Source organism: Lepus europaeus, chromosome 5 (genome assembly GCF_033115175.1).
Source record: "Lepus europaeus isolate LE1 chromosome 5, mLepTim1.pri, whole genome shotgun sequence".
Taxonomy (NCBI): domain Eukaryota; kingdom Metazoa; phylum Chordata; class Mammalia; order Lagomorpha; family Leporidae; genus Lepus; species Lepus europaeus.
In genome coordinates, this window is record NC_084831.1 from 158,659,081 (window position 1) to 158,680,445 (window position 21,365).

A 21,365-nucleotide genomic window follows, 5' to 3' on the forward strand; every position below is an offset into this window, starting at 1 on the left:
CAAGAGTAAATATTCAGTCTACAACTGGAGAGGTGTCATGTATTTGCACTATACCAGTGACCCCTTAGAGGTAGATGCTCATCCCAGATAAATAATAATGGCAAATTGGGATAAATTGGAAGAGAATACATTTAGGATATCCCCAGTTGAACCCTATAGGCAACTGATTCCTCTGCCAGCAAATAGAGCTGAATCCACATTTCCTACCCACAACTCAACTTCCAGATAACTAACATGTTATCCCACTGCACATTCATGGCACCCCACTGCACATTTCTCCAGGTCGTGGAGCTGGTTCACCATCCACAGCTCTGAGAGTCTCTGCCTTCACACGGAATCTCCTCTCTACTGGCTAACTGGCCTCTCCTCATTTGCTACTTATATATGGAGACACTTTTAAGGACTTGTCAACCCTAATGAGTTGCTTTCAGCACAGTAGTGACTGTGCTAAACAAGCGGCTCTTCCTGGTTTAACTGTGCCCCACTCCTGGGAGGGGTGGGAAGCTTTGTGACTTCTCTCCTGGTTTAACTGTGCCCCACTCCTGGGAGGGGTGGGAAGCTTTGTGACTTCTCTCCTGGTTTAACTGTGCCCCACTCCTGGGAGGGGTGGGAAGCTTTGTGACTTCTCTCCCTATTCTCTGCTGCCACCCACTGGGAATTCATAGCTAAGCAGCACTCTAGAGTTGTCAATGACTCAACTTGTAACAACTTCCACCCTCACTGGGACACTGAGAAGCAGACAGACTGGTCAACCTGGAGACATCCAGTGCTCCAGGACCGGGCTGGCTGCGAGGACTCCCAGGCTGAGCCTTCACCTTCCTCTGTCCCCTTCTGCATCTTCTAAGCCCTGGTACCATAGGAGGGAAACAGTAGACTGAAAACTCAGCTTTTTTCCAAGGGTCCACACTGAGACAGGAAAGGAAATGAGAATAAAAGGGGTCTGGATCTCAGAAGAGCTCTGGCCAACCTGCACAGTAAGTGACGTAGGAATCCTGAGGCCCTCTGGCTGAATCATCAGTTTTATCTGTAGTTGGTGTTAAGAAATAAATAGGTATCCGCTTACCTTCCAGGTACATTAGGCCATTTTGTTTAATCTTCACAATAGCTCAGTGAGACTATATATATATATATATATATAATGTTTTATTGTGTATGTTCATGAGGAATGATGTAATGCTTTGATTTATATGAATAATAATAGAAAGTTTATTCAAGCTTATTAACAAGTTGTCACCTCACTAACTTATAATTTTTGAGATGAGAACAATGAAAATCTATTCCTTTAGCAATTTTGAAATGTACAACTCATTATTGTTAACTGTCGTCCCCAGGCCCCGCAATAAATCACTGTAATTTATTCATCTAATCTAACAAAGTTTGCACCCTTTGATCAACATCTTTTCTTTCCCCATCCTTCCCTAAGATAATAAATATTGATATCGCTAATTCACAGATGAAGAAAGTAAGGTACCCGACGGGGAGAGTTGAGGCTGAGCCTCAGAGAAAGGCCCTCCTCCCAACTCTCCACTGTCAGTTTCTCTGACTCTGTGCCCCCCCCGCCCCGCCCCCCCCAACAGCACTGATGCCAGGAAAACAGAGGAGTCAGAGGAGTGAGGGAGAAAAAGTTCCCATTTCCTTCCCAAACCTGAATTCTAGATATGTCTATACTCTGTCTCTCAGGTATTCTTGGACAGGATTCTCGGCTTCTGCAATCTGAAGGAACATGAAATATTGAGCATCCTTTTTCTTATATCTGGATAGCTGTAATAAGGAATTAGCGAGAGAAACTAAATCGAAATTCTTCTCCAGTTCTAACTACTAAAAATCAAGAAATAGGGAAGGCATTTGGCATAGCAGTTAAGCCACTGGTTAGTATACCCACATCCCATGTAAGAGTACCTGAGTTTGAATCCCGACTGCACCCATGAATCCAGATTCCTGCTAATGTACACCCTGAGAAGTAGTAGATGGCAGCTCAAGTATTTGAGTCCCTACTACCCATGAGGAAGACCAATATTGGTTTACAGCTCCTAGTGGCTTGCTCTCTCTCTCTCTCAATCTGCCTTTCAAATAAATATAATTGGAGAAATTTGGCCTAGTGGGTAAGATGTCAGTTAAGACACCTGTGTCCGTATTGAAGTACCTGGGTTTGAGTCCCAGCTCTGCTCCTAAATCCAGCTTCCTACCAGTGTAGACCCTGGAAGACAAAAGTGATGGCTCAAGTAGTTGAGTCCTTGCCATCCTTGTAAGTGACATGGATTGAGTTCCCAGCTCCCAACTTTGATCCCAAGGAATCCTTGAGGGCACTGGGGGAGTGAACCAGCAAATGGAAGTGCATACTCTCTCTCTTTCAAATAAGAAAATAAATTAAAAAAACTGTATCCCACAAAAGTAAAATAAATAAATATCAGGAAATGTTACCTAAGTTTGTGTTTTTGATTTCTCTTGATAAAATGGAAGATGTAGCAACAATGCTAGGTCCACATCCCTCCATGGTAACAAAGGAAGTTTATCTATGCCCTTTAGAGGGGCCATATCTGGCACGGTGAGTACCCAGGCCATAGCAACCATTTAGCTTCTCTCAGGATCCTAGAAGCATTTGAGTCTTTGGCCTCTGATCTAGCAGTGGCTGCTTGGAACCCTGGGATTGGATGTTATACCAGCAAATGACAGCTAAATCTGCTCTCACACACCTGATCACAGGAGAATGGAGATAAAGCCAGGGCAATTTGATAACAACTTAACTTCTCAACACAGTTTCCCAATATTTGCTACACTGCAGCCACATCTTTCAGAACACTTACTGTTCTCTGAATACTCTTCTCACAACTTCTGTATATGTAGGAATGCCTCCTCCTGTCTACTGTCACCTCCCCATCTCCATGGGACCGATTTACATTTAGCCTTCATGGTCTAGCTCAAACTTCACTTCTTCTACAAAATCTTCAATTACTGTAACAAAATTAATTCTCGCTCTTGTCTTTATTTATACAACTAGTAGTAGGATTATCACAATCTGACTTATATTATGGTTAATTTTTCCTATTGTTTTCAACTTGTGAGCTGATGAAAGTCATAATTTGTCTCATTTCTTTTTGGACACCATCTCCCTCCTCACTTGCATCACTCCTATTTCATAAGTAAAGTGCTTTGTCCATAGTAGACTGTCAGGAATGCTGAGTGTATTTTTTAAAAGATCACTAAGTGGGTATTGGCTTCTACTGCCATCTACTGACAATAAGGTAGAATTTTGCTTGAATACTGCAATCTGAGTCTGTGGGAGTCACAGACATTCCAAATCCACCCACCCATCACTTTCTTTTCTTTCTTTCTTTCTTTCTTTTTTTTTTTTTGCTCTTCTGTCTCCTTTCATTTCCTCACATTGTTCTTTTTTTCTTTCTTTTGTTTATTCATTCATCCTTTTTTCAATAAATAATGTTTTAGCATCTTCTAGATAACAAATGCTGAGCACCTAAGAATCAATGCTTTTAGGGCAGGCATTTAGACTAGCTGTCAGGATGCAGGTTCAGACATCTTTGTGTCATATCAGAGTACTTGGGTTTGATAATCAGCTCTGGCTGCTAACTCCAGCTTCCTGTCAGTGCAGCCAGTGGAAGCAATGCTGATGGCTCAAGTAATTACGTTCCTGCCACCAAAGTAGGATATCTGGATTGAATTCTTAGCTCTTAGCTTTGTTCTTGGCTTAACTCTAGCCTTTGCAGACATTTGAGTAGTGAACCATTGAATAGGAGTTCTATCTTTTTTTCTCCCTCTCTCATCCTCACCTGTGTGTGTGTGTGTGTGTGTTTACCTCTCAAATAAACAAATAAGAAATGAATGCAAATCTGAATTGATATAAAGAACTTCCATTGCTGGCTAAGACATAGTGAGCCCATTATGGCTTGTGATCCCCACTGCTTACAGTTTAAAAACATGGGCAAGGGAGCCGGCGCTATGGTGTAAAGCCGCCTCCTGCAGTGCTGGCATCCCATATGGGTACCGGTTCAAGTCCTGGCTGCTCCACTTCCAATCCAGCTCTCTGCCATGGCCTGGGAAAGCAGTAGAAGATGACCCAAGTCCTTGGGCCCCTGCACCCAGGAAGAAGCTCCTGGCTCCTGGCTTCGGATCAGCTCAGCTCCGGCCGTTGCAGGCCAATTGGAGAGTGAACCAGCGGATGGAAGAACTCTCTCTCTCTCTCTCTCTCCCTCTCTCTCTCTCTCCCTCTCTTTCTCTCTCTCCCCCTCTCTCTCTCTCCCTCTCCCTCTCCTCTCTCTGTGATAAATAAGTAGATAAATAAAAAAATCTTTTTAAAAATGGGAAACTACCTGAAAACTCTGACAATGTAAGAATATAAGCAAGTTAGGGAAGAGAAACTACATTGGAAGGAAAAATCCATACATGGGTGACTTCCCCTGTGATTCCTCTTCTTTTGTTCCCCCACTTTGATTCAGGGTGCTTCCACTGTGGAATCAAGCAGCAGATATAGACAGCAAAAGCAGGAATGGGGATGTATTTTATATAAAAAATTTAGGAACCTAGTGATACTTCCCTCCTTCCTACACTCCCAGACTTCCTCCTCCTCCTTCTATTCTTTCTCTTATTTTTTGTCTTGTTTAAGATTTATTTATTAATCTGAGAGGCAGAGTTACAGGCAGAGGGAGCCAGAGAGAGGTCTTTACCATCTGCTGTTTGACTCTCCAAGTGGCCTCTATGGCCAGAGCTGAGCCAATCCAAAGCCAGGAGCCAGGAGCTTCTTCTAGGTCTCCCATGTGGGATCAGGGGCCTAAACACTTGGGCCACTTTCCAATATGTCCCAAGACCATTAGCAGGGAGCTGGATATGAAGTGAAGCAGCCGGGATTCATACCACCATTCATATGGGATGCCAGAGCCATAGGTGGAGGCTTAACCAAATCGCCACAGCGCTGGCCCCATCCCTCTCAATTTTTACAATGATCTACTTTCAGTAAATTGTTCAAGTAAAGTAACATTTAAGTGAAGTGTTCAACAAATAGTAAGACGGAAAAAAAACACTGTCCTTCAAAGGTAGAGACAGGGGCTATAAACAATCACTTGTCTCAAAATGTCAATTCTACTCCTATGCATTACATTTTTGGTACTCTATTATTTGCCACAGATCAGGGAAAACATCCAGTATTTGTCTTTTTGGGACTGACTTATTTAAGTATACTGGTTTCCAGTTGCATCTATTTTGTTGCAAAAGATAGGATTTTATTCTGTTTTATGCCTGGGCAGTATTCCATAGTGCATATATACCATAATTTTTTTTTATGCAGTCTTCATTTAACAGGCATCTGGGTTGATTCCATATCTTAGCTATTGTGAATTGAGGTGCAGTGGACATGGGATACAGATGACTCGTTCAGATTCTGGTTTCATTTCCTTTGGGTAAATTCTCAGGGGTGGGATGGCTGGGACATATAGTAGGTCTGAGGTATCTCCATACTGTCTTCCACAGTGGCTACACCAGTTTACATTCTCACCAACAGTGGATTAGATTACTTTTTTTCCTACATCCTCACCAGCATTTATTGTTTGTTGATTTTTGGCTGATAGCCATTCTAATGGGGATGAGGTGAAATCTTATTGTGGTTTTGATTTGCATTTCCCTGATGGCTAGTGATCCTGAACATTTTTTCATGTGTCTGTTGGCCATTTGAATTTCTTCTTTTGCAAAATACCAGTGTTTTGTTTGAGTTTCTTGAGTTCTTTATATATTCTGGATGTTAATCCTTTATCAGTTGCAGAGTTTACAAACATTTTCTCTCATTCTGTTGGTTGCCTCTTCACTTTGCCAAGTGTTTCTTGTGCAGTTCAGAAACTTACCAGCTTGATATAATCCCATTTGCCTATTTGGCTTTCATTGCCTGTACTTCTGGGGTCTTTTCCAAGAAATTTTTGCCTATGCCTTTGTCTTGCCAGCTTTCGCCAATGTTCTACTTTAGTAATTTGATAGTTTAAGGATGTAGATTTAGATCCTTGATCCATTTTGGGTTAATTTTTATATAAGGTATAAGGTTGGAGTCTTATTTATATATATTATATTATATATTTATAATATATGATTTCTCCAGAATCTGTAATTTCATCAAAAGAACAAAGAATCCTGATTTGAAACCAATGGATTAAAACTGGGATGGAGGGGACTTCCATAATAATTTTAATTGAAAAGTACACAATAATGAAAATGGCATCATAATTCATCAATAAAATTATGTCAATAACTGAAAGAAATATTCCTTAAGCTCCCATTACCCTTTTAACCTCTCCTGATTCTACTGGCCCCAGACTTGTATCCCTTAGCAAGTCACAGTTAACTTCATTGTATAACTTTTGGAGACTTTGTTGTTCTGTGTTTATATACATATATACACTCCCATATATAAATACATAAATGTATATCTATTTAGTTTTACATGAGACCATGTTATGCATATTTGACTGAAATTGTTCAAAATATATCATAGTCATGATGTTAGGTAGGAAGTCAGAAATTGAGCCTATGTGTGTATGAGGAAGGCCTGAAGGCCAGCACCCACTGCGGAAGCTCCAGAAGCCCAGCATCTTACATTTCAAGGTCCAGCCCGGATCCTGATGACCTTCCAGGGGGTCCTGCCCCCTCGACCTGATAACCTTCCAGGTGCAGCCTAGTATCTGCACTTCAAAGCCCCGCCTGGATCCTGATGACCTTCCAGGGGGTCCTGCCCCTTCTATCTGGCTTGATAAACATCCTTCCTCTAAGGTAGAGTGACACCAGCCAGGCTTCCTCTGTCTGATAACTTCAATGGGAAAAACTCAGAAAGGAATTTTTCATATTTACATTCAGTAAGTCCTTTGTTTGGGAGGAGAAGAAGGAGAGGGGGAAGGAAGGCAAGACCCATCCCCTTAAAAACCCCAGACTAAATGTGCACTATGCACTCTCTCTCAGGTCCTGTCTGGAGAGGTGCCCATCCGTTCTTACGGACGTCCCCACCCTAATAAACCTTGCTATTTTGCTTTCCACTACTCTCTGTCTCATGCCTGAATTCTTTCTTGCATGAAAACAAGGACTCTGGTAACAATGATTCTAGGTCCGTATTTCTTAACAGCACCTACAATTTCATAATGTACATAGCCTTTTCTCTACTGATAGACAAATTGAGTCATTTCCTAACTAAAAGTTCTAGTTAATGAAGCAGTTCTAAAGGTCTTACTGAGGTTCTAGATCAGGTGGGAATAAAAAAAGACATTCCCTCCTGCAAAGACTTATTTGAAAGCATATGTAAAACACTTGTCAATTGGAAACAGGGCTGTGGTGTATAAGGTTAAGCCTCCACCTGCAGTACTAGCATCCCTCATACACCAGTTCAAGTCCATGCTGTTCCACTAATGTGGAGCTCCTGCTAATGTGCATGGGAAAAGCAATGGAAGATGACTCAAGTGCTTTGACCCCTGTACCCACATGGGAGACCTAGAAGAAGCTCCTGGCTTCAGCCTGGCCTAGCCCTGCCTGGTCATTGTGACCATTTAGGCAGTGAACCAGCAGATGAGAGATCTCTCACTCTCTCTTCCTCTCTCTCTCCTTCTCTCTCTGTTTTTTTAAAAAAACAAACTCATGAATTAAATGTTCAAAAATTCTAAATTAAATTTAGCAAGTTTAATTGAGCAAAACAAAAGCTCTAGAACTAGAAACTGGGCAGCATTCTGCGCCAAAGACAGTTTAAAATAAAACCCACCTACAGTGTGGCAAGTTATATTTATAACCACAAAAACAAAACAGGAAATGGCACACAAAACTTAGCTGATTAGTGTAGCTCACCATTTGCCTCATTTGAGCAGGTTCTGGTCACTTTCAGCCTGTGATTGGCTAAGAATTCAGCTCTACGGTTGGTTGAGACTCAGTTGCTTGGCTTAGAAGGGTACACTTTCAGACTTGATAATAGCTCATTTATGCTTCAACCTAGTTATAGTTTACTATGCACAGATGCAGTCCTAGGCCAAACTACATCATTCAAGCAGGGACACAGGTTTAAATCAAGTAATTCAATTCAACAGATGAATTTAAAGAAGTCTGAAATTCTAGTAAAATCTGAGTTAAATCCACCTCAAACATGGTTATGAGCACTAAATAAATATCTGAAGTATCTAGCAGCTCTTTGACCAAATTAGAAGTTCAGTAGATGTCAATTTCCTTCCTATTTTTTTTTCAGTCCCCAGCTATTATAGATCAGTAAGTAGGGACTACAAAAAGTTCATGGAAAATGAAACTGAAAGATGATATGTATTTTCCATGAACTCTTTGAAGTTTCTGCCTATGTGAAAAACCTTCAAATCTGGGGCTATAGGGGGTTCAAGTGACCCCAGTAGTATACTGAAAGCCACTTTTTCACAACAGATAACAAGTGTCCCAAAACAAGATATCTCTGGTCTCTACATAGCCCAGAATATTGGGGAATTGTCCACTACCAACAACAGAGATAAAACTCTCACTCTGTTACTGAGGGTTTCATTCTTTATGTTCCAGGAAACAAGATCTCTTTTCTTCTGTTACCCAGGGGACCTTGAGTAACTCCTGGAGCTTTTCCTGTTAGTTCTAACACTTGAAAATAAGTATCACTAGACATTTGAGAAAGTGTCACTATTACTATACACATGTGGCTCACTTCTGGTGCTGCAGAATTGGAACAAAGCAGGATCTCAACACATCACAATTCCTTTGAAGACTGATGCCATTATCAAGCTTAAGTAATACCTACAATCACCACTAGGCAGTGCCAGTGAGCCAAAGGTATACGCAAGGATGGGCAGTGGGGAAGAAAGGACAGGAAAGGAAGAAAGGAAAGCAGAGGAGAGGAGAAAAGTAAAAAAGAAAAGAAATACAGAAAGAAATGAGGGATGAATATAACTAATAGTGGTCATTCTTTGTAAGAAAACTCACTGTATGATAAGCACCAGCCTGCTGGCAGAGTGGGACATGTGCCTTCTGATTTCGTACTATGATGCACACACACTTACGCTAATTTAGCTTTCCAACCTCTCAGTATCCCCGAAGGGGAAAAATGTGTAGTCATTGGACAAATGATAAGACATTTAAAATGAGAGCAGATGAAATCATTGACATGCACTTCTAAATGGAAGTCACTTTCTATTTGTTCTGCCACTGTGTTAATTTCTACTTGTGCCTTCATTTAAATCAGCCTTGAAACTTAGATATCACTGAGGCTGAGGCTCAGAGGGATCAGGTTTCCCACAAGCATAGCATAAGTAGCCCTAGGATTCACATACAGTTTGCCTGACTTCACAATCTTTTGTTTTGAAAACATGAAACAGGCAGACATAGTCCTTGAATCACAACAAAATTTGTGTAAGACTTTCTGGGAGTCACATAGAGACAAAGGCACTTGATTTCTGCTAAGGTGCCTCGGCTCATATTTCATCCCAACTCCTCCTCTGACAGACAGGAAGTGACTGACTTGACCAAACCACCGGACCACGCAGGCCCAGAGGAAAGGCTAGCATGCAGTCCCCAGACTTGGAGGAGAGGCAGGCAGGCACTGCAGATGGAAGACCAAGAGGCAAGGTGGCACTTCTAGGCAGAAACAGTGACTCCAGGGCAACACTAAGAAACAAACACTGGTTGTATTTATTCAAACTTTCCGAGGGTCAGGCACTTTGATAAACTTGTTACAGCCACCCTATGAGGCACCGCTGTTGGTTGCTTAATAGCATCCTTTCCTTCCTTTTTCCTTGAACAACAGGCGTTTTTGACTTTGGAGAATGCTTCTCCTATATCCTTTGCTGGCAGTTGAGGTGGATTTGACTCCAGCTTCGCAACCAATAATGAGCTTTATCTCTTTGGCCCAGTGATTGGAGTTGGAGTCATAAGATAACACAGGGCTTTGAAATATAGAGACATTTGCTGAGGACTTCTTGGAAAAGAGACTCTTCTCTCTTCCATGAGAACTACCAGAATAGCAGTTCTCCTCTGTTAAGTGGTGTGATATGAAAACCAATGCCCTGAACCAAGGTCTCCTGAAGGCGTAGCTAACACAAGAAGGAATCCGTAGCAGCCATTTGGGGGGTGAACCAACAGAAGGAAGACCTTTTTCTCTCTCTCACTGTCTAACTCTGCCTGTCAAAAAAAAAAAAAAAAAAAAAAAAGGAATCCGTAGCCAAGAGAAGTGCAGAGAAGTCGAAGTAGAGGCCTTAAGATGTTGAGAGAATCTGGATCAAACCACACCTGAAGTAAGGTCTGTTTAAGGATTTCACAGGTGGATTTCCTTTAAGACAGCTTAAGTTTTTTGTCATCTGAGACATGTAAATACTGTCGTTATCTCTGTTTGATGAGTAGACAAATGGGGATTTAGAAAACTGTGCAAGTCAATAGCAGCATAAATAAGATTTGACGCATAGATGTCTAGCCCAAAACCTTAACTATTTACCACAAATTACAGTCTTCAAATTTAAGCATCCTCAAAACAGAGAAATGTCTTTTTCCCTCTTGCTTTTGCTAGGATCTGGTGCTTAGCTCCTTTCCCCCTAACCCTTATGTTTTCTAATGGAATTTCCTTTAAATAAGCTTCCCTAAAAGCAGGTCTATAGGCTACAGTGTCATTAGATTAATTATTTGAGCTCATGAGAGCAAATAAGAGTGTTGTATTTGATTTCAAGGGTGAGATTATAGTGATTCTAGTCCCGGAAATGATCACGTGTCTGCTGTATTTGTTTGCTATGTTCAGAAGTAATCATTCCTGGAGCTCTGGTGAGATCATGGAACAGTGTGTCTCGTCATTGACATTGCCGGGCAAGGCAGAGTCAAAGAAAATATTGCGACAATGAATGTTCATAAACACGCTGCTCTTCTCATAGCACACCTGCCAAGAGGGTGAGGGGTTGGTCACAAACAACTCAATCTTGTTGAGAGAGATGCCATTTTGGAACAATTCTTCTGGAACTTGTTCCCCACTCCCCATCCCTCCCTCCCAACCCCTCAACCCTTCCATGCTTAAATAGGTCATTGCCTGCTTTCAGTTAGCTAAACCTACAAAGTAACCATTTCCCCAGATGGAATTGCAGAATTTAATTCATGCATAGAAAAAAAGCCCAGAACAATAAAAGGCACATCAAAATATTTATCAGGGGCCAGTGTAGTGGTGTAGTTGGTAAAGCTGCCGCCTGCTTTGCAGCATCCCATATAGGCACCAGTTCATGCCCTGGCTGCTCCACTTCCAATGCAGTTCCCTGCTAATACTCCTGGGAAAGCAGCAGAAGGTAGTCAAAGTCCTTGTGCTCCTGCCACCCACGTGGGAGACTCTGAAGAAGCTCATGTTTCCCCTGGTTGTTGTGGCCATCTGGGGAGTGTATCAGCAGATAGAAGATCTCTCTGTTTCTACCTCCCTCTCTCTCTCTGTAACTTTGATTTTCAAATAAATAAGTAAATCTTTAAAACCATATTTTTCCCAGTGAAATCCACCAGAAAGACTTTCCAAAAATAACTTATCACAAAGTAAAATGATAATAAGTGGTCACCTATGCTTCTAGGAAGTTAAACTCCTTCCTGATTTAAGTATTCTGCCTCACTCCCTCAAGCTTATTATTCAAGCTACTTTATTTTTCATTTATCACCCTGACCTTTCTATCTTTTTTCAAACACACCGCCACCTCCATAGCCCCTCCCTGGATGTGGCCTTTGAAGCTGGTGGAATTTGAAAGGTCTACCCAAACAGCTGAGCTTTTGATGTAGGTTTTGCTACATAGTTTTCTTACTGACTATTCAAAATTATTTCAGCTATTTTTTTTACAGTCATTATATTTGGTTTTCTCTTTATAATTTGGAATAGATCTCTCCAGAGAGTGGCAAAACAAGATGAGTCTCCTGTGCATTTTTCCATCATGTGACAGATAGTGGCAGGGAGGGAGAGGAGTGGGCGAGGATAAGAAACCCTGCTGAGGTACAAGTGGGGGAAGATCAAAGAGAAAGCTCTAAATGGCACAACCACAGCTAATGCCAACAGGGAGAGAATGCCTTCTGGGGGTTAGGTTTCTCCATGAAGGGTAAATTCTTCTCTTTCTCTGCTCATACATCCCATTTGGAAAAGATCCCAAATGATCCCCCCCCCCCAATTATGCTCAAATTGCTCATTGCTCACTTTCATAGACTTCTGTCTATGAATCAGTAATTTCATCCCCAGATAGCCCAGGTGTTGCTCTTGAAGTCATTGTTGAAGAATAGTAATTATAGTGTATTAAGAATTTAAATTCTTGAATTATGGGCAAGTTAGCTAACCTGAACGATAGCTTTTGTGACAAATGCTGAATAAGCTATGTCTGCTGGATGACCTTCCAGAGTGCCCTGACCTAACCTCTCTCCTGAACACTTCTCTACTGGAGTAGCAACTGACTTATGCTCTAGACATGTTGTTCCGGTATCTCCCTGGGGGCACATAGAGAAGTCATTAGGAGAGGTCTCTAAGCTTCAGCCTGTGAGCCTGTAAGCTTCTACCTGAACCATAAAGAGGTGGTACTATGGAGACAAACTTCAAAATCAAGACAGGTGAACACTTTCTTAAACTCGCAGTGTGAATATTGTGTGTGGTTTTGGATATCATTTAGTTTAAGACCCTTCTTTTCCTGTTAAAGAGATGACAACCCAGGGAGTAAAGTGACTGGCTTCAGGTCAGAACTTTAGTATATAAAAGAGCAAGCAATGGAACCTTAAACAACCTGTTTTCTATCATGCCTTGCTATCTTTGTTCAGTTTAGGCAATTGCTCAATTTCCTCAAATAGAATCTCAAGGTTTGCCAGGGAGCTTAGAGGCCAACTAAGCAATCAAACCCCTCTTCCAGTAATCTCCTATATAACTCTTAATTGCTATCTCATTTGTGTTTGTATCACCTCCTAAAGCAAAATATTCTGTACATAGAGAATTTCAATTAGTTTTCAAATTCTTCCTACTGTTTAAGAGAAATACGGATCCCTGAAACTTATACCCACAGGCTCTAATTTTGTGTCTGAGGCCCCATGGGAGCAAAACCTCTACTTATATTATAGCCCTTTAGTCACTTGAAGATGTCTATAATCCCCCCACACACCATTTGCTCTTACTTTCTCCAGGCTTCACACTAGTTCATTTCAACACTCTGCCTCCCTAAGGCTTCCAAATCCCCTTGTACACTCAAACCATTTTCCCCTGGCCATGCCAGATCACCTCCTGGACACTCCCACATGGGGCTCACTGAAGTATGCAGAGGACATCATACGTGGTCTTACCAAAACAGAGAGGGGAACATCACCTCCTCTGTTTGTGATCAACAGAGCAGTCCCTTGGACCACATTTGGGTCAGTACACTGCTGCTCTTTCCACTTTCCCTTCAAAGCCTTCCCCTCAAAAAGGGTAAAAAATACTTGAGCATTATAGTCCACTGAACAGGTATCTAGTTGTCCTTGGCAATATTCAAGTTCTAAACCCACCAAATCCAGATGTACAGAACAGAACTGGCAGACAAGAGCATGTGGAGATTGTAAGAAAGACCCTCAATAACCAGTTAGGATGGACTCTCATGAATTCCACATAGCAGAAAGTTGTGCCTATGTTGAAAAAATGGATTAATGTCTAAAGAGGCCTTGAAATCACAAAAAATTTTTTTAAAAAGACACAGCAGCAGCAAAGAAGGAGTGATGTGTAAAATTTTGAAGGAGTTATTAAAAGCTGAACAGATACCCATCTTGGCAGCACCATTTAGGTCATGTACAGAGGAAGATGGATGTTGGTTGACTTATGAAATTTTCCTTCAGCCTGTTTATAACCCCTCAGTTCTGTAAAGCAAGATTCAAGACATACTGCACTTTGTGACAAGTTGCTGTATCATTAAGCCTACGAAGTAACCAAGGATTATTAGAGTAATGTAGATTAACACTTAGCGTAAAGAGTCTGTCCTAAAAGAAGCATGCAAATAGATCATTCAGATAATTGTTAGAAAGGATCATCATTCTGAAACAGATAATTCCAGAATTGGGCTCTTTTCTTTAAATTTCAATGGTCCCCAGAAATCCAAGAGAGGAGTCCAAGCCTGAGTCTGCAGCCAGTTTTGAAATGATCAAAATGCCAATTACAATGCTGTTCATAGGACAGGCCCACAGCATTGTGTCTAATAATACAAAAGCTTGAACGTGAGTGGGAAAGTCCAGTCCCATGAAGTTGCAAATGCTTCACTGCAGGTGGAATAGAATCCAAAAAGGAATTTTATAGCCATAAATATTTTGCTTAAAAAAGAAAGCAAAAAAATTTCAAAACTGGTGTTGTATTTTTTAAAGATTTATTTATTTTATTTGAAAGGCAGAGTTACAAAGAGGCAGAGGCAGAGAGAGAGAGGTCTTCCATCTGCTGATTCACTCCCCAGCTGGATGCAATGGCTGGAGCTACACGGATCCAAAGCGAGGAGCCGGGAGCCGCCTCTGGGTCTCCCACAAAGGTGCAGGGGCTCAAAGACTTGGGACATCTGCCACTGCTTTCCCAGCCCATTGCAGATAGCTGGATTGAAAGTGAAGCAGCATAGACTCAAACTGGTGCCCATATGGGATGCAGAGACTTTATCTGCTATGCCACAGCGCCGGCCACTAGTGTTATATTTTTAAATGTTATCCTATTTGCTATTAGAAGTAGGCTGCTAGTTTACTTCTCTCTGAGAATTTTACATGTTCAAATAATGTCATTCCCATATAATTTTTTTTTTACTTTTATATTTACATTTAAGGAGATTTTCACTTATAGTCCTAAGACATACAATGTGTCTAGAAAGATGGCTCAGTAGAGCGACGTCCTTTTATCATTGTTTGGTGTGTCCTGAGAGTTAACAGAAATATCATGAACTAAAAATAGCATGGAAAAGTGTTCTGGAAATCTGTACAGTGACTCAGGTTGTTTTGGACTGCTTGGTTCAGGCTACTTGGAATGTCTCCATGCAAAGGAAATGCAGATTTGAAAGGAAGCTTAAGAAGACAATCATTACTGCTAAGACAATAGATAAAGTCCTCACAATAGAGTGTGCTTTCCAAACCCAACATCAGTGATTTGAGGGTTCGTTTTATAATGCCCTTTCTCTGGAGAACAATATAAGGATGTTTAACATAGAGAGTTCTGCATCTGTTGCCCATAAGCTGAGACTGTCTGGCAGATCCTAAACTCCCCCTCCCACACACTCACATAATCAGGGTTAGTAGGAGAGCTTGCCTCCATCCCTTCTTTTTTCTAACAAGCTAGGGATTTCATGAAGCTCTGCAAGTTAAGTAAAGTAAATTCTGTTACCCATTTTTCCTAACTAATAACTGGTTAATCTGAAGAAAACACTCAACCTAGTGCTTGGCCAAATCACAAAAGCCATGAATTCCAGTGCAGTATTTGTATCTGTAGGTAAAAGAGACCTTTCTTGCTTAATGAATGGGGCAAAAATTGGATATAATTTACCTTAGTAAGAATCAGCCAAGTTTTTCCCTCTTGATAAGATTATCTGCTCCACAAGTCCTGGAACCACTTAGAAAACTAGTTAAGATACACAGTCAGGGGGATTTTGATTCCGTGGGCTGAAAGAGAGGCCCAGGAAAGAAACCACATTGGAAAGAAATACCACAAGTAGTTCTCAGTGTACACTTCGAAACACCCTGCCATAGTTTGGATGTGGTTTTTGCCCCCACAAGAATCCGTGTGTTGGAGGCTCAGTTCTCAGTATGGCAATGAGAGGTGGTGGAACTTTAAGAGGTGGGACCGAAAGTAGAAGGTCCTTAAATTGAGGGTATCTCCCTTAGAAGGGATGAAGGTAGTTCTCCTGGGACATCTGAGTTAGTTCTTGTGAGAGGGTTGTTATACAAGGAGAAAGACTGGCCCCTCCCACTCACTTGGGTTTCCTGTTTTGCAATGTGATCTCTTCCTCTCTCCTACTCTCACACCATGGTGCAGTCGCCATGATGTGCTACAGCCAGAAGGGCTTCATCAGAGCTAAGCAGTGCAGGCATCAAGCCCTAGAACTGCCAGAATGATGAGCTACATAAACCTCTTCGTTATAAGTAGTCTGTATCAGGTATCATGTTATAGCAACAAAAACTAGGGTAACATTCCATTCCACACACTCTTTTACCCCATACATACACACAAAACAGCTCCAGATGAGTCATGTGAATGATGGAATGGTAGTGAACTTTCAGCACAATTAAGAATTCCTTTCCTTTTTCTTCTCCTCTCACTCCTTGCCTCATTAACACTTTTTTCTCCCTACTACCCTTTCTGTATTCCCCTTTTTCCTTTGTCTCTTTCCCTTATGCCTTCGCATTTTCAGCTATGAATCATAGAAAAGGAACATGATAGGCACAGAAAAAGCCTAATTTGTCTTGACTTTCTGAGCACCAGTCACTTACTGGTGTCCTTTTCAAGTTTAAAAAATTTTCCACAAGTCTAGTGCTTTTGATAAAATGATCCTATCATGATTTCTCCCATCTTTTACATTGCTAAAAATGTTGGAATCACAATGCAATAGACTGCAGATACAAAAGGAAAATCAATTTAATTAACTTGCTACTAGTTTGTGGCTTAAAGGAAGATTTATTGGAGATAATATCAAAAAATATCAAGAAAAACTTTACTCATTATTTCAAAAATTAGCAAGTATGTTTTTATCTTTTTATCCTGGTCTGAAATAAAATATAGATGTCATTGCTGCTAAAAAGTTGTTGAAGAACAAATAATAAATAAAAAAAGTGCAAAAAAGCAAATAGAAGACTGAGAAAGGTTCTCATAATATATATATATATATATATATTTTTTTTGGTAATCTAAAGCTAATAGAGCACTCTTCAGTCACAATAGTCTTTTTTTTTTTTTTTCGACAGGCAGAGTTAGACAGTGAGAGACAGAGAAAGGTCTTCCTTCCGTTAGTTCACCCCCCAAATGGATGCTGCGGCCTGCGCGCTGTGCCGATCCGAAGCCTGGAGCCAGAAGCTTCTTCCAGGTTTCCCACGTGGGTGCAGGGACCCAAGGACCTGGGCCACCTTCTGCTGCTTTCCCAGGCCATAGCAGAGAGCTGGATCAGAAGTGGAGCAGCTAGGACTTGATCTGGCACCCATGTGGGATGTTGGCACTGCAGGTGGCAGCTTTACCTGCTACTCCACAGTGCTGGCCCCAAAGTACAATTTATTTTTTATTTTTAATTTTTGACAGGCAGAGTGGACAGTGAGAGAGAGAGACAGAGAGAAAGGTCTTTCTTTGCCATTGGTTCACCCTCCAGTGGCCGCCGTGGTTGGCGCGCTGTGGCCGGTGCACCACGCTGATCCGATGGCAGGAGCCAGGTGCTTCTCCTGGTCTCCCATGGTGTGCAGGGCCCAAGCACTTGGGCCATCCTCCACTGTACTCCCTGGCCACAGCAGAGAGCTGGCCTGGAAGAGGGGCAACCGGGACAGAATCGGTGCCCCGACCGGGACTAGAACCTGGTGTGCCGGCGCCGCAAGGCGGAGGATTAGCCTATTGAGCTGCGGCGCCGGCCCCCAAAGTACAATTTTTAATAGTTCAACTTTTGATTTTTTTACATTAGGATGCTGTGGAAGCGATATGTTCCATTAACTCAGATGAGAAAATACATGTTTATTCTCAGTACCTTGTAGCATTTTACATTTTCTTCTTTTACAAAAGTAATATTAGCAGTATCTGTGACTGCTAATAGAAACCAAAGATATTTTTCTTATCACATTAAAGTCCCACAAATATATTGAAATAGTATTTACATCCATCACTATTTTAAACTGTGATCATTTATAAAATAGATGACATATCTTGGTACTTTATGTGTTTGTATGCTAATATATCATGGTTTTTCAAATAAGTTCATTACTATAATTCAATATAACTGATTTCCTTGTAATCAAATGTGCTTTGTTTCATGCATGCGAAATATTATTTTAAAAAGAAGTCCATAGCATAAGAAAGTTAAGAACTCCAGCAATAAGTTTGCAAAACTGTAATACCATGTCAAATTAGTTCATCTCTAAATTAGACATGTTAATTCCCTAAGTGAATTCCATCAATGAGCACAATCAATTTTATGTCCTTGGATTTTGAATGATTAGTGGGAGAGGTATCTGGCCCCACACAGCCCTGCATACATGGCCCATTTCTTTATTCATAATCTGTTACAAGGAAACCCGCTCAGTAATTTCTCTTAGAAACTCAATGTCAACAAAATACACCCCGAATGGATTTTTATGGTGCCTTTATGTAATATCAGGAACGATGTCTCCTGTTTAATTTTTTGGGGAGGTTGTTGTTGTTATAATAAGGTTACCAGTAAGACCAGAGCTAAGCAGAGTAACTGATTGTACTGACAATATTCCAGTTTGGGTGTAATGTTTTTTCACTCCTTTAAAACAGTTTCTGTTATAGTATTCTTTCAGCTGCCCAGTACTATGTTTTCTTTAAAATTACAGCTTGACACAAAATTAATATTGAAGTAAGTAGGGTAAAAATTGTGAAAAAAATATTTGTGATGGCTTTGCAGACTATTGTAAGCCCTTCCACCTTGATATTGATCTTGCTCTCCCAAATCCTGAGAAAGATCCATGAAGAGTCTTTGCTCTGCCATCTAACTTCTAGAAGCTTTCTGAGTCATCCATGTCCCTGAGCACTACCACCCAATCAGCGGCTAGAAGTGAAGGAGCTCAGCCCCCAGATGTTGTAAGTTGTTACGTTATAGAGGACCAAGCAGGCCGTGCCCACCACAAAATTCCACTAGGCTAATAGAAATAATCTGCCCTGACATTCTGGTGATTCAGTTCCCCCAGGCGTTAATTAGAACTTATGCAAATGTTCATGAAGTCCAGAAAGACTTTGCCTTTTAAGGAGTTATTCATGAAACCTGCATCTGCTTTTTTAAAATTAGTGTTATTTCACCACCCACCAACTATCCCACAATCCAAGTTCACTCACCTAAAGCACGTCCCAAAAGCTTCTTGTGGCTTCCTGAAAATTTCACAAGAGAACCCATGGGGATCACTTCAGGTCAGGAATGATGTTCCTTGAGAATTTACCTTGAATAAAGCACCCATCATCTCCACCCACCACAAGTCAATGTTGGCCTGACTCACTGGTATCAAGAGGAAGTAATGAGTTCTCATAGTTTCTAATAAAGAATAAAGAGAGCTGGCGGATATAACTTCAGCTCTGTCCTTCATTTGGAAGATCCAAAGCATATCTTACCCACCTGTTTCCCAACAACTGCTACCTGACTAGCACTTCTGACAAAGTATGCTGAAATCTTGGGAAGAAAAATTTTAGTACAATCTATATAATGCTCAATGCAAGGTGCTAAAGGTTTTCTGCTTAGGGAGCAGTGGTCACTGAAGAAAAGAAATGAAAGAAAGAAAGTAAAACAAAACAAATGCTGAGGCTGAGGCCCAATTTCAAAGTCAACCTTGGCATTTTTCATGCCAAAGTCTGTCATAGTGATGCTCTGAGTTTTACCGTACAGTCAAAATTTCTCCATAAAAACTCAATTCCCTAATAACTGACAGATGTCTGTCAGGAAGTCAAAACACTAATAAGAGCATTCAGTCACTCCACAGAGCTCTAGTAAATAGCTGGTATGTGTCAGGCCCTAAAATAGAAATTGGGTAGTTGTACTGAATAAAATAAACACAGACAACTTTTTGATCCCTTTTTTAAAAAATGATTATTTTATTTTTTTGAAAGACAGAGTTACAGAGAGAAGTAGAGCCAGAGAGATAAAGAGGTCTTCTATTCCACTGGTTCACTCCTGAAATGACCGCAGTGGCCAGAGCTGAGCTGATCCGAAGCCAGGAGCCAAGAGCTTCTTCCAGGTCTCCCATGTGGTGGCCCAAGGACTTGGGCCATCTTCTACTGCTCTCCCAGGCCATAGCAGAAAGTTGGATCAGAAGCCGAGCAGCCAGGACTCGAACCAGCCTCAATATGGGATGCTGGTGTTGCAGGCTGGGGCTTTAACCTGCTGTGCCACAATGCAGGCCCAGATCCCTTTTTATAAGGATGAAAATATATAGACTTTGTGAAATTTTACCTAGGAATTTGCCCAGGTGACATGAGTACATATATTCATACAAAAAAACTTGTACAAGAACATTCATAACAGCCTTACTGTTAAGAGTCAAAAACTGGAAACAACTTAAATGTCATCAACAGAGAACAAATAGTCCTTAATATCTTCATAAAATGGAAAGCAACTCTGCAGCAAAAATTAATAACTTCTGATACATGCTACAAACACAAATTAATCTCACAGATGTTGAAAGGAAGATGATAAGGATAGGCACAAATAATATTTGGTGGTATAAGTCAGAAAATGATTACCTTTAGTTAGGAATTAGCCAGAGTAGAGCCTGAGAACATTCAGGGATGATGGAAAAATTCCAATTCTGTTTTACTAGGAATGGTGGTTACTGAACACTTAAAATCATGCCTCTTATTTTATGCAAATTATTCTGTAGTTTTCAAAACAATCTACAAATAATTATTTCTTCTAGATGATCGACCTCTCTCTCTCTCTCTCTCTGCCTCTCCTACTCTCTGTGTAACTCTGACTTTCAAATAAATAGATAAGTCTAAAAACTCTTTTTTGGAAAGGAAGGAAAACAGAGGGAAGAGAATAGTAGAAACAACAACAATAATAAAAACACAGGCATAGTCCCTGTGGTCCAATAGAAAGAGATTCACAATAAATAACAAATAAGAAAAATGATAATAAAATCCATGAATTAATTGGACAGGGTACAGTAATGGAGAGATACAGGTTGCTCTTATGTGTTCTTGTAAGTGTGGTTGTGAAAGACCTGAGAAGATGGCCTGAGAGCCAAAGGGTGAGAAATCAACCATGTAAAGAGAAGTATTCCAAGAAGAAATAGAGTGTGGCAATTGGTTGCAGGAAATGACAGGGCCAGAGTGGCTGTAGTACAGTGGGTTTTAGGGAAGCTGCCCTGAGATGATCCCAGTGATGTAGATAGGGATCAGATCATACAGGCCAAGTAGGCCATAACTGACAGCTTGTAGTTTATCCTCAGAGATATGGAGAGTTATTAAAGTTTAATACACAGAATTTTTTTTAAAAAAAGATTTATTTCTTTATTTGAGAGGCAGAATTACAGAGAGGTGAGGAGAGACACAGAGGAAGAACTCTTTCACCTGCTGCTTCACTCCCCGAATGGCTGCAACAGCCAAAGCTGGGCGAATCCACAGCCAGGAGCTTCTTATAGGTCTCCCACAGGGGTGCAGGTGCCAAGAATTTGGGCCATCTTCTGCTATTGTCCCAAGCATGTTAGCAAGGAGCTGGATTGGAAGTGGAGCAGCTGGGACTAGAACT